This window comes from Equus przewalskii, chromosome 18 (genome assembly GCF_037783145.1).
Source record: "Equus przewalskii isolate Varuska chromosome 18, EquPr2, whole genome shotgun sequence".
Lineage (NCBI taxonomy): Eukaryota > Metazoa > Chordata > Mammalia > Perissodactyla > Equidae > Equus > Equus przewalskii.
In genome coordinates, this window is record NC_091848.1 from 28,171,759 (window position 1) to 28,186,187 (window position 14,429).

At 37.5% G+C, this 14,429-nt stretch overlaps 1 protein-coding gene across 15 annotated transcripts in view; it reads left to right on the forward strand.

Annotated features, from left to right (window-relative positions):
• The window catches only part of LPP (LIM domain containing preferred translocation partner in lipoma), a 637,427-nt gene that overhangs the window by 501,861 nt on the left and 121,137 nt on the right, over positions 1-14,429 (forward strand). The gene's annotated exons all lie outside the window — the stretch shown is intronic.

A 14,429-nucleotide genomic window follows, 5' to 3' on the forward strand; every position in this document is an offset into this window, starting at 1 on the left:
TTCAACAAGAACAGACACACTGTACTGGAGTGACTTTTTGAAGAAGCCTAAGAGGATGCATTAGGCAGGAGGTAATGGAAAACAGTTATTAACGTCCACTGCCTCTCTTTCTGCCCTATTCAGCCTTAGGATCATGACACAGTTAAAGTAGTACTTAGAAATCATGTATCTTGAGAGCTTTCCATTCTTTGGTCATTAGAAGGCACCCTCATAATTTTTTACCATATATGTAAACTCTGTACTATTATTTGCCTGATATTTTGGTTTAAATCAATTAACTTTTAAAACTACTTTATCTTCATCTATGTCAGTAATATCCATAGTTTGATTTTATAGGTTGAAGAACTAGTTGCTTTTTTCCCCTAAAAGACATTAAACTAATGTTTATCCATGAACTCTCTAATGTTTAAAATATTGAGAAATGTGGATATAATTCAATGAGAAGACAAACTGATGGAATGTCATAGACAAATGATGTCAAGTTTACCCACTGAGTTAGGTTTTATAAAATAAACAGTTTTTTTACACCCAAAGTCCTCATGTTATTGTGAGAGGGCGGGAAGTGATGTAAAGAGCCAGACATCAAGCATTCAGAGGCCTAACATTGTCCTGCTGACTTGCTGTGACATCTTAGGCCAGCCCCTTTTCCATGGGCCTCATCTCTTATATTAGGAGATTGGACTACATGGTCTATTGGGATCCTTTAGCCTCTTAATTTCTTTGCCTCAAACACTTTTCATATATTGTGCTCTATACACCATTAAAATGTAGGTGAATAGGAAAACAGCTGCTCTGTGTAAAATTACAACATTGCTTACTTCAGAGTTCTGCAGAAGAATTGGAAAAGAAACTCAAGAATTATATTTCCTAGACTATTTTATATTCTGCCCAGTGCTGTTGCTCATTTCTTAAGGTTTATGAGAAGATTCCCTGTGTTTAAAGTAGCTTTAAGTGTCAGTTAATAAAAATAAAACAGGATTGTAGAATATAAGGAATACTGTGTACTGAGTTGGATGCCCTAGCATCATTGTTTAAGGATTTTCCTGGGTCAATAATGTTGTTCACTAATGGTACTTGGCATGCAAAAGTGATATTGATATCAGTAACCATTAATGCGACAGTAGTCTTCAGTGTAGATAATACAGCGCTCCCATAAAAATGAATAATTCATCTTTTATTACCTGTCATAGTGAAACAAGCACTGGATTTTGGAGTCAAGAAATCCAAGTGTAATTCCTGTATCTTCTTTGTGTGGCATTGGTGACATTGGACATTTGTAAAGTGCTTCAGAACATATTGGTATGCATTATTTAAAAACACTATTTTAGCAGTGTTAAGATTAGAGTTATCATTTTACAAGAGAAACCAACCTATCTAAGGACAGGTTAAGAGATGGAACCAAATTCTTGATTTACGTTTTCTGGATTAAATTACATGTACTTTAAGCAATTTTATACAATCTCATAACCTTCCTGAGTTTCAGTTATTTCACCTATTTAAAAAGATCTTTATCTCTATTTTATATGTTTATTGTGAGGATCAAGTTAAATAAACAGATGTGAAAATGCATTGTAAATGATAACAGATCAAAAATGTCAAAGATGTTAGTATCACTTCCCAGTGTAGCCTCTGACTTGATTTATGCCGTTTATGATTAGTGTGTAATAATCAACCCCTCTGAATTTTTAATGTTAGTGTTTGTCTCTATTTGAATTAACATGTTGTGTTTTCTTATGGTGTTCTCTTGTTATTGGAATATCATTAGAGAATACAAAAAAATGTTTTCAGTCATTGTGTGTGAGAAAGCAACACACAAAGACATACCACAGTATTCTCATTTGCTGAGCAAACTACTCTTGCTTTTTAATGTGGAATGCAGGAGAACTAATTGAAAAGACACAAAAATGAATTTTGACTCAGATTGTGCAGGATGAATCATAACCCACTTTCTCGTCTGAGATGTGAATAAAAAATCTAAAGAAAACCAGCCACCACACAGCTTACTGTCAGTGTCAGCATAATCAATATAGAGTGTTTTTCAGCAGAATAAAGACTGTATTACTACTAGACTGAGAATTGCAGGTAGTAGAAAACCCAGTTAATTTTCCTTTGTCTATGGTTTGCTGAAATCATCTTTCTTTTTCTGCCCTGGTTAAAGCATTGCAATCAGGAGAGTTTGAAACCCATCAGCAATTGTTGCCCAAACCATTCGGAAATGTACCTGTGATCTCTATTGAACAATGAAAGACCAGTCAGAGGCTGGACAAGCTTGGACCATATCTGATCCTAGTGTCCTCTTGTCAGACAGTAGAGATCAGGGAGACAGCAAAGTAACAGAAACCAGGCTAGGGTGGAATTGCTGCTTTTGAATGTAACTTACTTGTGTTACTGATGTGAATGATTAAAGAAAAGTGAAGACTTTATCCTGCTGGGGTCCAGGATCCAGATGTATAATATACTTCACTTGCAAATGTAGCTAATTTTTTTTTTAAAAAAAAAGGGGGTCTGGTTATACAAATAGAGAGATACTATAAACCACCCTGGGACTTAGTCTGCAATTCCTAAGTCAGAATTAATTTCTTTCTAATTCTTGTCACTGTTGTGTTTTATTCAAACTTTGATGGCCTTTATTTTTCATCTATATACAAATAGACACACACACATATATATGTTATATATACTATTTAATATGCATATTATATATTATATATAATATATATGTTTATATGTCTATATCTCCTACTTTACTGTAAGATCGCTGAGAGAGACCACATCTTCCTTATGTTGCTCTTTCCCAAGGAGTAAAGTAAGTAGTGAGAGCCAGATGAGTCCTTAAATCTCTGCATGCCGCTCCACCAAGACTTTTACTGGCAATAGAAATTCTCTAGTCTGACTTGATCCTAAATGTTCCCACTAATGGTTTTGTTTAAAATAAGACTAACACGTATTGAGCACTTACTATATACTATCAGTTTTATTTACATTACTCACATTTTTGAACTATAAACCTATGAGGTAGGTATTGGTCTTTTACAGATGAAGAAATTGAAGCAAAGAGGAGTTAAATAGTTTGCCTAGGGTCTAGTACTTATTGGAGTCGCAATTTGAACCCAGAGCCTGGCTCTTAACCCCGCTACATATACTACGCCTCTGACGATAGCTTGCAGAAGGTCAGCTAACTAGACTTGGCAGAAGATTGGGCCCACAAAATTTCTGCTTATCATATGGCTTTCCTGCCAAATCCCATTCTCTTTCTCCCCCTGCTTCTCTCGGGGGATTTTTTTGGTGTGATTTGATTTCCTCTGATTGAAGGTCCCATCACTGACCAGGCAGCGGGGAGAAATCCAGATGCACCATCTCTCTGTTCGCGCTACATCAGATACCTGCTTGGACACTGTCTTGGCTCCCCTACAAGAATAATAGTGCCCAGCTGGGCCATTTACTCCAGATGATATAAGACAAGTGCTGAATGTAATTCTATTTCTGTTAACAGCACTTGAGATGTATATCTCTATTCCTCTGTTCCCACTTGAAACCTGGTTCTTGTGATTTTAGCAATACCTACATCCAGAAACCCCCTTTCCCCAGTGCTCATCCCAATCCAGTGCTGCCTTGTTTCCTATATGGAAATAGTTATTTTAAATTTTTATCAATCCATCTGCAGTGGCATCTTCTAGTCTAGTGAGCCTTAGAAAAAGCCAAATCTAGTCTCACCGCTGAAGTGGAAATGAGAGAGAGCAGGGAGAAGGGAACTCATCTTGAAAATAAGGTCACCCTATTGACATGTCATCAAGCAGAAGAGTTCAATGCAATAGCTAGCAATTGGCTCGCTCGGTCGGAAGTTGATGCTATTTTAGGCTGTCAGCAGGAGTGTCAATGTATCTGCGAATTTTGGCATTTTATTTCATTAAGGTGGTTCAGGAAGCCAGACACTGATTAACTGATTCTTCGACTTAGTTCCCACTCCTAATTTTGGATATGTGGTGTCTTCAGGCAGCTGTTGTGACACCCTGATTCTCAAGAAAACTTCTCTTGTGCTTCTAAAGCAATTCTGGAAACAGTCTACCCCACATCCTACTATCCTGGAATCTCCCAGGCGCTACATCTCTGGTCACAGGTGGCGTGGGGATACTACTGCTTCCGGTTCTCCTCTGGCAGATCAAGGAAATACAACTCAGGTGTGTACATCCGGTTGCCATCCAAATTTGTCTGTAATAGCAGCATTCTCCCTGATGCATTGGGCTCAAGGTGGATTTTCATTTGAAGATCACGTAAGAAGATAACCTGTGGAAGGAATGGCCTCAGCATTGCAGTTACTTTCCAACTCAAGAGATACATACCCTAGACAGGCCACAAGATTCGTTTAGGTAAGACTAGGAAAATTCTAAATGTGTTTTTGTTAAGGATTTGGGATCTGATTTCATTTATAAACATGCTTTAAATGAGAATGCTAAAGATTTCTAGATAGGATATTATATGGTATTCGTTTGTTCTTTCCTTTATTTATTTAATTGTTATTGAAGGCCTACTGTGTGCCAAGCACTGTCCTAGATATTTCCGTTAAGCAGTAGTCTACAAAATAGAGTCAGGCATGTTTACAAATAACTCCATTACAATATGATAAATGAATTGCTGGAGTTAGGTAAAAAGTACTGTGGAGGAGGACAATTAAAGTGGCTTACTATGATTGGAAAAGTGGAAAAAGGTTTTCTAACATTGATCTTGTTGGGACTGAATGGGAATGGAATTTTCCAGGTAAACCATGAATTTAAGGGTGTCTCAGACGAACAATTCAGTGGGTACAAAGAGACCAAACAGAGAATTGTAAAAAGTACAGTATGACTAGAGAATAGTGTCTAGGAGGGGAAATGAGACTAAAAGGACGATCACCAGTGAGATCAGAAGGGCTTCTTGTTTCCTAAAGAGTCTAGAGTTTGTCCTGAAGGCCCTGAGGACCCATGAAGGGTTTAAACAGGGGAATGATGTGACTGGTAGTTACTGATTAAAGATCACTCGGGTGCTGTTGAGGGGCCAGGCGTTGAACAGGGGAGGATTTAGGAGACCAGAGGTCAGTCTGGGTGTCATTTGCATTAGTCTAAGGGGAATGATGAGAGCCTGAACCAAGGCAGCCATGTTGTGACCATTCACGGGAGAGTAAAAGAGGAGGATGAGACTTGTTCCAGGGCTTCTGTCTTAGGTTGATGATGATATCATTAAGCAGAGTGAGAAAACAGAAGCTCAATAGTGACATCCCATCAGTCCCCAGAGATCCTTCTTATCGGGAAGCAATTTAGTTCCATTTGTCAATGCCTATTGAACACCTACTGTGTGCAGGTACTGTTGTAGACATTGGCACAACAGCAGTGAGTAAATCACACAAAGAGCCTCTGTTACGGGACTTCCGTTCTAGTAAGGACAGACAACACATAAATGAATCAAATCTCTAGTATGTCAGATGGTGGTATGTCCTATAGAGAAAAATTAAGCGGAAAAGGGAGATGGTGAGTGATACAGTGCAGGTCGTGGTGGAAATTCACAGAAAATAATGGGACAAATGTAATTGTAAGGTTCCTCTTTTTGGTGAAATATGGTCTGCCTAATTTTGTTTCCTTTCCATTTGTGTTTATTTTATAAATTATTGTTTCCCCAAACAAAGGAAATAAACACCAAATAGCAACATAAACATTTATAAACACATAGATGTATGCACAGTGCTTGTGTTGCCAACATAACACATGCCAGGAAAAACAAAAGAAAACAGCAACTAAAACAATAAATATAAAAAAAGGGACAAAATGGAGATTCCCTCAGACACTAATCCTTGTCATTCAAATCACTGGATAGTTTGAATTAGAAAGTCACAGAAAGAAGAGAGAGAATCAGTATTTGAACCAGGGTAGTAATTCTGATTTTCATGGTACTGGGAGACCTTAGATTTAATCCACATCCCTTAGTTTAGACAGAGAAACTTGGGCCTAGTGAGGAAGTAGCTTATTCAAGGGGACCCAGGTAGGTCTAGAATTCAGGTTTCCTGATGGCTCATCTGGGGATCCTACCATTATCCACCATACCAAAGAGGCCAGAAGCTTGGGATCTGGGATCTGACCTCCTGGATTTGAATTTCTACTTTGCCACAGTGACCTTGAGCAAATTTCCCCTCTCTTTGAACCATTTTCCTCATTTGCAAAATAGAGATGTTTATAATAGTATTTATGGTAGTGTTTTTGAGGTTTAAAGAAGTTAACAGTAATACATATAAATTACTTACAGCAGTGCCTGACACGTAGTTTGTGTTCAGAAAATGTTCACCACATTATTGCAATACCAAGGGTGTTGGAACATCATAATGTAGATTACTTGGGCTTTGTGTGTTTGGGCATAAACTTGAAACCAGTCTCTGATGATAGCCACACATAAGATCTTCTGGAATTTCCAGTTAAGATATTAAAATATTAGCCAGTTCGTTTGGGTCATTGAGTAGATATAAAACACATTAAAATAACTTTGATATGCATTTTATTCAAAGAAGTTCTAGACAATCCATTCTAGAGGTGAGTTATGTGAGATTCTAAACCAGAAGTGAGACCCTGGCCTTTAAAGACAGAGACACGTCTTACTCGTTTCTGTACCTCTAGCACAGATTGGCCTCATAATTGTTGGCAGTACTCATTTATTGAGTACTGACTACGTGCCAAGCACCATGCTGAATGCTTTACACGGCTGACCATACTTACTCCTCACTGCAGGGAGGCATTCATATCTGGATTTTACAGATGAGAAAATTGAGTCCGAGGCAGTTCAGTACCTTGTCCAAGGTCACACAGATAAGATAGGAAGAGGCACAGCCTAGATTTTCATAAACCAATCCCTGTTTCTCAGCATGTCTGTTTTTAATGATGATACTTTTCTCAACTGTCTACTATATTCTGCGATTAGTCTACATTTTATGCTACTGTCCTTTCTGTGTCATTCCTACTACTCATTCAGAGAATGATAAAATTATAGATTGTTTTTTACTGGAGGGAGTTTCCTGGTTCTCAACTTGAAAACTAAGAATCACCTGAGGGAACTTTATCACTATACTTACACAGCCATGCACACCTACCCGGTACATACATCTGATTCTGGCGTAACCCTGGGCCCACCTCCACTGAGAAAATGCTGTCACTCTGAGAAAATTTAGCTGATGCAGTATACCATATTCCGCAGGTGTGATGAAAAAGAAAAAATAAAAAGGTTTGAAAGTTACTAATCAATTTTCAGGTCGTGAAAATTGAGAACCAGCCAGTGGCAATGACTTCCCCAGAGAGTGGCTAATATGTGACATCTACATGTAGAACCTGGGTCCTTCTGAACTCAGTGTTGGGTAATTGTCTTGTTTATTCCTCAGAACTACCCTTGTGGAATGCACTGTGTTCTCCTTGATGGTTCTTGAAGAAAGCAAGACGGAAAGAAGGATGTGATTAATTTGCCTGGAATCCTATAATAAATCAGTTGGTCCAGGGAAGACAAGCTTATTATATTATGCTGTTCTATAACTAGTCACTTGGTTCTAGTTAAGTAACAGCTCATCAATATGGAATGTACATTTTCATAATAGTAAGTTTGTGGGTTGCATAGCTTTTTTGTGTCTGTTTTCAATTTCTGTTCCTTTGATAACTGAACAAATAGCAGAGCTGGTGAAACTCAGCAGGAGAATGATCTCCTCGATTTTCTGTGATCTCTCTTCTCTAGTGAGTCAGTATGTCTAGTAATGACGTAGGATATTATAAGGTTATTTGGTTTGTTTGTTAACCAAACATTTGTTGAGAGCCTACTATATATCATCACTGACCTAGGTGAGATGAATCTAGAGTTGCTGTAAATCCTTTCTGGAAAAAAAATGTGCTATAAATAATTAAATTCAGAGGTCTTTGCTCCCAAGAAACTCATAGACTGTTAGAGGTTAAGGAATCAAAAATACGTAATAATCCCTTTACCATGGGATGAATGTTATAAAGGAGTTGTGTACATATGGCTGTGAGAAAGAATGTCTGGAGACTCTGTGGTGACTGGGGTTATTAAGGGGTGATATCTGAGCCACATCTTCAAAGAGGAGCAGAATGTTTCTAAATAAAGGAGAGAAAGATGTTACATAGAGAAGAAATAGCACATGCAAAAGAACAGAGGTAGGAAAGCAAGATGTATTGCAAAACAGTAAGACACTGCAGACATCATAGCAGAAGTTCTCTGGGACTGAAGCAAAGTTGAGTTGAAGGAAAAGTAGGACATGGGAGGATAGAGAACCCAATGATGAAAGATCTGATGTGATATATAACAGAAAGAATCTTTTTCTGTGCAAATGGATGTTAAACAGATGGTAACATCAGATTAGTGAAAAAATAGAGGGGATAACTACTTTTATTCCCATGTAACACTACTAATACCTTGGATAACTTTATGAAACCACTTCACAGGGTATAATGGAGCTGGAAATTTCATGAGAACAAATTTAAGAGACTTGTCGGGTAAGAAAAGACATGTTGCTATCTTTTTTCTCATAGTTCAAAACAGGAAGTGCCTAGGTACGCAGAAATGCAAGTCAAGTCAACTATGTTTTTGGTGTGTTTTGTGTGTATTTTGATTTTCACACATCAGCAATACTACTGCTGAATACTACCATGTGAATAATCCACCAGATTCAATTGAAAGAGGACTGTCAGATTTTAAAAGTGCATCATTTGAACAAACAGATTTAAAGATTGCTTTCAGTTTTCAAAAAATAAGCAGATCCTCAGAAAATCATCGTGTGTGCAATGTGTGTGTGTGTGTGTGTGTGTGTGTGTGGTTAGTGCTGGTCCCACCTTCCAGTATTAAATGTTTCAAGGTCTTGGTGCCTACTTAAGAATTTATATGTGTTTAGAGTGAAAAGTACCTTAAAGTCATCTCCTAATTCTGTCATTTCTTGGATGAAGAAAATAATGGCCAGAGAGAAACAGTTGTCTAAGCCCCAGCCACCAACTGGCAGTGCCAAGGTTAAAATTGGTTCTTTCCATTATCCCTGGAAACCTCATTTCCTTTTTGCATTACTTATTTGCAAAGTGTTTTGTAGTTATGAATTGAGTGAATTCTCCCAAGGTAATAGATATTTTGGTACTCAATTGTAAATGTAGAGACAATAAGAAAGGAATGTTTGGGGAATTTGGTAAGGAAATATGATTGGATTTATCATATGTAACCTTAGTTCAAATCATCTTTCAAAAGAGGAAGGGGTAGGGCATTGGTGGGCAAAACACGAGAATACCTTAGGCTTTCTCGTCCATTCTTTACTCTTGAAGTGGTTTGATATGATATGAGGGTATTTTACCAACCTTAAAGGATTGTGTCAGTATTAGTTTATGATGGTTGTATTCGTTTTCTGTTGCTGCTGTGACAAATTACCAAAAGTTTAGTGGCTTAAAACAATACAAATTTATTATCTTACACTTCTGTGGGTCAGAAATTCAACGTGGTCTCAATGGGCTAAAATCACGGTGTTAGCAGATCTGCATTCCTTCTGGAAAGAATCCATTTCTTTGCCTTTTCCAACTTCTGGAGGCTGCCTGCATTCCTTAGCTTGTGGCCCTCTTCTTCCATCTTCAAAGCCTGCAACATAGCATCAGTGACCATTTCTCCATAGTCATGTCTCCCTCTGACCACAGCTTGGAAAGGTTCTCTGATATTAACCACCTATGTGATTAGATTGGGCCCACTTGGATAATCTCTGATAATGTCCCTATCTCAAGATCCTTAACTTAAACACATCTGAAAAGTCCCTTTTGTCATATACAGTAACATATTCACTGGTTCTGGGGATTAAGACCTGGTCGTTTGGGGGACATCATTATGCTGCCTACCACAATGCCCTTCTGGTAAATTTCCAATGGTCTTCTAGAGATAACAATGCCAGGCTGGTCCTTGGGACATGCATGGGGGTGCCCCCCAAAAGCCTGACTCTTAAGGAACCGAACTCTTCCTGTGGATTCTAATCTTGGATTAAAGGAAAGCTTATAATTTGCCTACAGTGTTTATGGTGCTGATAGCTCCACTGTGGGAAAGGTCATTCTGACTTAACAACCACATGAGGGTTCTGGAGCATGTAGAACAAATTTGCTGATGCCCAAGTAAGCTTGATCCTTTTAATGGAACATTTAAGCTCATAGGTTATTAGAATCTAAGCTATGGTTTCCCTTGACATTGGTCATCCTTGTCCACTCCTTCACTTAATGCGTCTAGGCTCCTTCCTTCCTTTCTTTTTTTCCTTCTTTCTTTCCTTCCTTCATCCATTGTTTTCTTCCTCTCTCCCTCCCTATCTCCCTTCCTTTCCTTCTTTACATTTACAGAAAAGTGCTGGAAGAAATGAAGGAGAGGAGTGAGGGAAGAAGGACGAGAAAATAAATGTGTTAAAGAGTATATGGGTAAAGAGAAGAGGTCAGGAGGAAAAGTGTTCTATCCTCAACCCCTACCAATCTCAGGTAGTCTTATAAAACGGTTTTGTTTTCCGAAAATAGTTAAGACAGGAGTTCCAGAATTGAGTAGTAGAAAACTCCATGAAAGACACTAAAGGGAATTAAGGAATGTTGTGACTGATATTATGGGACAGGCTGTGTTCATCAAAGCATAGGGTGTTTCTGAATTAGAAAACAAACATGACTCCTGAGTGGAAATGTTAATTTCCAACAATGAGAACCAGGTCAGACCCAATTCAGAAATGAATAAAGTTATTCTAAGATCTGGATAGGAGGAGAAATAAAGGAATGTGTTCTAATAGTTCTAAAGATACACTTGCATTGACGTTCCAAAGTTCCCTCTTCCAAGAACCACTGTGCACTGTAAATTTCCATATTAATGCTGATTATGATGATTAAATTAATATTGATCATAAAAGGATATCCTACTAAAGAGAGAAAAGACAAAAATTTCTAACGTGTCAGATTCAAATTTCGTCTTTATAAAATGAAGGTGAAAAATATATTTCCAACAGTACTGGGATATAAAACAAGCTGAATAATGTCAGTGAGAATGCTCTCTAAACTGTTGGAGTTGTAAAAGTTCTTCTTTGTGCCCCTCTTCATTCTCTTATCTCATCTTAAAGGTAATTTATTTTCTCTTACTTGGGCCAGAGAGAAAAGTTGGATCAGCCACTACTTTGGCTGCAGGTATCAAAGTGGAAGAATCCCAAGAGGAAGGCGAATTCTGAAAAGTGCTAGGACTGGTTGTCCTTGACCTCCTGCTGCCACAGTCCCCCACAGATGGTTTGAACTTTGCTACTTTAGAGATGGTTACCTTGACAGCGGTCCTAATTCTAATCCAAGTCTCATTGTACTATGTATAGGTGGAATCTAAGGGAAACATCCTTATATTTCTGTGCTGCAGAGTGGCTATGTCTATAGTAAAGAATTCTCAACCTATCTTAGGAATTTTATTTTCTTTCGCCAAAAAAATCTATGTATATGTGTGTATATATACATATATACATGCTAGTATGCTTCAATTAAGATACAAAAACCTCTGTAGAAAAACTGAAGAATTCTGTAATACTTCTGAAATGGAATTTACTGTTTGCTTGTTGCCCCGTAAATCTGTACTAAGGTCATTTTTTAAAAAACTAGGCTTCACTGTGTTATTCTCTCCCTTAACTTAAGTTGTATTTCACGCCCTTCAATATATTTTTATAATTTTCTTCATCTGAGTCATATGTCTTTTCACAATAACTTTATTCCAAGATAAATCAGGTTTTGTTGCTATTGTATAATCTTTTGGTTTGTTTCCATTTCTAAGTGGTTATTGCTTCTATAAAAGGAAGCTCTTGACTTTGCTTACCTATCCAAATGCCTTACTAAATTTTGTTACCAGTTCTATAACTGTTGTTGAGGTTATTTGCATTCTGCAGCTTGCAGTGTTAAATAACCCATGTTTATATTGCTTATCTCATTTTCTTGTCTTATGGCTTTACTACAATTTTTGGAAATATTATTGAATGATAGCGATGGTATTGGACATCCCTTCTCATTACTCATTCTAATAACAATGCCTTTAGTATTTTATTTTGATAGAATGTTCATTGTTTCAGTTAAATACTTTTTTAATAGGAGATTTTATTCTACTTCTCTTTTGGATTTTTAAAATTAGAAATAGCCATTAAATTTTATTGTTTTCAGGTTTACTCAATGTTTTTTTTCTCATTTTACTTGTTCATGTAAATGAATTGTTAGTAGACTTCCTACAGTTGATCCATCCTTACATTGGTGGTATAGATCCTATTTTATAATATGTGCTACTTAATAATCTGGTAGCTTCAAGTTGTTAATGCTATTCATTTAGAATCCTTGTACCTATATTCATAAATTAGAATTGGCCTATATTTTTCTTTTTGCACAATATCATGGTTTGGTGTTAAGCATAGGCTAATCTTCTAAAATCAGTTTGAAACTGTCCCACTTTTTCCCCCGTTGGTGAGGAAGATTGGCCCTCGGCTAACATCTGTGCCAGTCTTCCTCTATTTTGTATGTAGGACACTGCCACAGCATGGCTTGATGAGCGGTGTGTAGCTCCGCACTCGGGATCCAAACGGGCAATCCCCAGGCCACCAAAGCAGAGTGGTTGAACTTAACCACTACTCCACCGGGCCAGCCACCCCATTTTCTTTATATGATCTAGAATAATTTGAGTAATTTAGAAACGATGTATTCCTTAAACATTAGGATGAACTGACCTTCAAAGCTCTATCAGTCTTCTTTATTAGTAGATCTCTAACAAACTTTTAAATTTTTTCAGTGATTATTGGGCTGCTGAAATTTCTTTTTTAATTTCTATTGGAATCCATTTGGTAGTTTAAATTTTGCTAGAAAATCATCTATTTCCTCAAGATTTTTAACTGTGTTAGCATGATGTGGGCATGTTACTTACTTATAATTTTTAAAATATATTTGTGTTTATATCTTTTTATTTTGTCTATTTTTTCTATTTTTTTTTAAAGATTTTATTTTTTCCCTTTTTCTCCCCAAAGCCCCCCGGTACATAGTTGTATATTCTTCGTTGTGGGTCCTTCCAGTTGTGGCATGTGGGATGCTGCCTCAGCGTGGTTTGATGAGCAGTGCCATGTCCGCGCCCAGGATTCGAACCAACGAAACACTGGGCCGCCTGCAGCAGAGCGCGCGAACTTAACCACTCAGCCATGAGGCCAGCCCCTTTATTTTTTCTATTTTGCCTTTAGCTAAGCTTTCCTAAGAGTTTTCTTGTGTGTATATGTTTATGAGTGTAGAGTTTGAGTATTTTCTAACTTATTACTTTAGTCTTCAGCTTTATTAATTTCTACGTCCTACTTTTAGTTTATTTAGTTATTCGTTTTTGTTGCTTCTTGATCTGAATGTTAGTTCATTCATTCTCCATTTTTTTGTTGATGTTTAATAACAAAAGCATTTAAGTTATAAATATCCATTTGACATGGTCTGGATCCCATGGGTTTTGATGTGTCTTTTTAAATTTGTGATGAATATTTTATAATTCAGTGTTCTTCCATCTAAGAATTATTTAGAAATTTATTTCCAAGTCATTTTTATCTTTTTTTATTATTTCTCTAATTTTTGAAATGCAAAGAAATGAAGCCTTGAAATTTATTACTGACCTGTAAATTCCTGACTGAGCATTATAAAGCTTGCCCAGCTCATTGCTGAATTTGGTATTTTGTCAGCTGGGAACACTAAATACCCCCACTTAACTTGGTATTTGTAAAGCTCAGAGCAGCATTGGGTTCCTTTGCACTTTGGCAATTGCCCCATGGCTAATTTGGCCAATTTCCAATTCCTCAGGGAGAAACAAAGAATTGTCTCATTGCCACCTGCTATTAACTAAATGCTTAGGATTCAGTGTCCTAGGGGTGACTGGGAGACATGGGAATGGATTATTATGGCAGCCTGTGGAACCTCCTTCCCTGGGGAATTTTGAGAACAGCAAAGAACCATCTGTTTAGGGTGGTTTAAGAGCAGCCCTGCCTAAAGGCAGGTGCACGGATTAGATGACCTGTGAAGATTGTCATCCATCCCAGTGACTTCAATGGAAGGGATGCATTTGGTGAGTTTGAAAAGAGTCCAGGAGGAGCACTGATAGGTTTGGGGAGCATATGGTCAAGAGCCTGGGTATTCAGCCCTTCTTGAAATTGGAGCTACTTAGTGTCACCCTGTGCCTTGACTTTACGAATGCCACCCTCTACGTGTGAACCTGGCAATCAGTTATTCCACCCTTGAAAGTTATATGAAAATGTAGTTCAAACTTGGAGAAGTTCAAATCTTTCATCATAAGCAGAATTCTTTTTTCACAGAAAGCTCAACCAATCCCTACCTAGACATTAAAATACACTGTTGAGTCTGATTCTTTTGGTTAAGTCAGATCATTATGCACTGACCCACTGG